This window comes from Colobus angolensis, unplaced genomic scaffold (assembly GCF_000951035.1).
Source record: "Colobus angolensis palliatus isolate OR3802 unplaced genomic scaffold, Cang.pa_1.0 Scaffold416, whole genome shotgun sequence".
NCBI lineage: Eukaryota > Metazoa > Chordata > Mammalia > Primates > Cercopithecidae > Colobus > Colobus angolensis.
In genome coordinates, this window is record NW_012117555.1 from 845,204 (window position 1) to 848,039 (window position 2,836).

The 2,836-nt window shown below is 50.7% G+C and overlaps 1 long non-coding RNA gene across 1 annotated transcript in view; it reads right to left on the reverse strand.

Annotated features, from left to right (window-relative positions):
- Positions 1-542: 542 nt before the first annotated feature.
- The window catches only part of LOC105522029, a 4,877-nt gene continuing 2,583 nt past the window's right edge, over positions 543-2,836 (reverse strand). Inside the window, exons 2-3 of the long non-coding RNA XR_001003373.1 lie at positions 2,046-2,801; positions 543-1,589 (exon numbers count right to left, since the gene is read on the reverse strand). This is a non-coding gene — a long non-coding RNA (uncharacterized LOC105522029). The remainder of the gene's footprint in view (positions 1,590-2,045; positions 2,802-2,836) is intronic.

Consider the following 2,836-nt stretch of genomic DNA (forward strand, 5'->3'; position numbering starts at 1 on the left):
AAAAAAAAAAAAAAAAATCCTATTTTAGGCTGACTTTATAGTTTTATGACCTCAAAACATCTATTGGAGACAAATACAATCCTGTCTGATGAGTAAACCCAGGGAAAAATGTATGCTGCCAATTTTTATCCCATTTCTATTTTTATTTTACAGCAAATTTAAAACCAGCTTATTTATTAAAGACTTACAGCCTGGGGGCTGGGTGCAGTGGCTCATGCCTATAATCCCAGCACTCTGGGAGGCCAGGGCAGGTGGATCATGATCAGGAGACCATCCTGGCTAACGCAGTGAAACCCTATCTCTACTAAAAATACAAAAAGTAGCCGGGTGTGGTGGTGGCACGTGCCTGTGATCCCAGCTACTCAGGAGGCTGAAAATCGCTTGAACCTGGGAGACGGAAGTTGCATTGAGCCAAGATTGCGCCAGTGCACTCCAGCCTGGGTGACAGAGTGAGACTCCTTCTCAAAACAACAGCAACAACAACAACAACAAAAAAAACAGATAATTGGATCCCAATTATATTTCTGACAAAATGGGACACATTCACATGGCTAAACTTTATTCGCCCAAATAGGTGATCTAATGAAGGATACAGACCAAAATTTGGGGGATAGCAGTTTCTATGGGAGGTTTATTATTTTAAAAAACCTTATTTTACCATTTTTCCCGTTTCAAATGATTTAGGGTTATGTATTCAAACGTTTCTCCACCTCTCCCTTTCCCCCAGGACTCTTGGCTTTCAGAAGCCCCTCTGGAACATCCCGCCCAGTAAAACCCCATCCCACCAGTGCAGAAAACAAGGTGCCCCTACTGTAGTGGATCCAGCCTTGGAGAGGCCTCACCCTGCCTCAACACCTCTTCCCCCAGACCCTGAGGGCCAGGACAGCGTCTTGACCTTCAGACTAGGCAGAGCGAGGTCCCCTAAGAGAGACAGAAATATTGTTATTTCCCCACCCAAAATTATTTGCATTAGGTGAAAAATGGCCACACATTCTTCTCTCATCAAGACATGTGGTCTCTTTCTCATCCCTTGAATCGGGGCAAAGCCTTCTGATTTGTTCTGATCAAAAGAACTTAGCAGAATCGACGTCCCAGCCCCAGTTCCAGGCCCAGAACCCAAGAAATCTTGCAGCTTCTACTCTCACTCTCCTGGAGCCCTAAGGCTGAAGCAGCCTGCTAGACAGGCCACATGGAAGAGAACCAGGTCACCCCGACCAACAACCTGTTGCCTGCCAGACAAGTGAGTCAGGCTGTCCTAGACCGTCCAGTGATGCGACAGCTGACTACAGCTCCATGAGGGTCCCCAGGTGAGCCCAGCGCAGATTGCCAACCCACAGAATTGTGGACAAATACATGACCTGGTTTTAGCTGCCACATTTTGGGATGGTTTGTTACACAGCAAAGGCTAACTGATACACAGTTCCTCATTTCGCCTTTGGTAATGAGATCCCACTTTGATTTCAGGGGGCAGTGTGCCAGTCTCAGTAGATGGAACACAATTGGTCTATTCAACCACAATAATTCTGTTCCCTACTGTTGGGGAAGTGCCTAGAGTCAGACCCTCCCCACCAAGTGCAAAGAGAATGCACCTTGGCTGGGCGCGGTGGCCACGCCTGTCATCCCAGCACTTTGGGAGGCCAAGGAGGGTGGGTCATGAGGTCAGGAGATTGAGACCAGCCTGGCCAACATGGTGAAACCTCATCTCTACTAAAAAAAATACAAAAATGGCTGGCGTGGTGGCTCATGCCTGTAATCCCAGCACTTTGGGAGGCTGAGGCGGGCAGATCACGAGGTCAGGAGATCGAGACCAGCCTGGCAAACACGGTGAAACCCCATCTCTACTAAAAATACAAAAAAAATTAGCTGGGCGTGGTGATGGGAGCCTATAGTCCCAGCTACTAGGGAGGCTGAGGCAGGAGAATGGTGTGAACCCGGGGGACGGAGCTTGCAGTGAGTGGAGATCACGCGGCTGCACTCCAGCCTGGACGACAGAGCAAGACTCCGTCTCAAAAAAAAAAAAAAAAAAAGAGAGAGAGAGAATGCACCTCAGCTATCCCTTCTGCCAGCCCAGCCTGCTGGAGGCCAGATGTATTTCCTGAGCTCTTAGAAGTGTCAGTCAGTGCCATGGAGCCTGCTCCTACAAGTCTGGTGTGGATGCACCCTGAGGTCCGAGGGTGGACTGCACAAGCCTGTCCGGGATGGCCCTTGCTGCAGCTACTGGTAGGCTGCGTGCTGCCAGTAGCAGCCCCCAAAGGATTAGAAGTAATCACCACCCTGGGTGCCTTAGATCCAGAGGACATGGATGGGACAGACTGTCTGGCTCTTCTCGGGTCATGTCCACGAGGCTCTACATCTCAGCCGGCCCAGCACAGATGGCGGCAGCCAGATGAGCAGCTCGGTGGCACACCGTGCACTGGGTAATGCAGCCCCAGTGGACACTCCCGCCCTGCTCACCACTGCAGGGCCTGGGACCCAGGGCTGCCCCCGCCACATCCACCCTGCCCGGTGCTGCTCCTGCACACAGCACCGTTGCCACTGCCACTGCCCCTAAGCAAAAACAAACAAAAAATTTTTGAGACGGAGTTTCGCTCTTGTTGCCCAGGCTGGAGTGCAGTGGCGCAATCTCAGCTCACTGCAACTCTGCCTCCCGGGTTCAAGCAGTTCTCCTGCTTCAGCTTTCCCAGTAGCTGAGATTACAGGCATGTGCCACCATGCCCGATTAATTTTGTATTTTTAGTAGAGATGGGGTTTCTCTGTGTTGGTCAGACTGGTCTTGAACTCCCGACCTCAGATCTGCCCGCCTCAGCCTCCCAAAGTGCTGGGATTACAGGCGTGA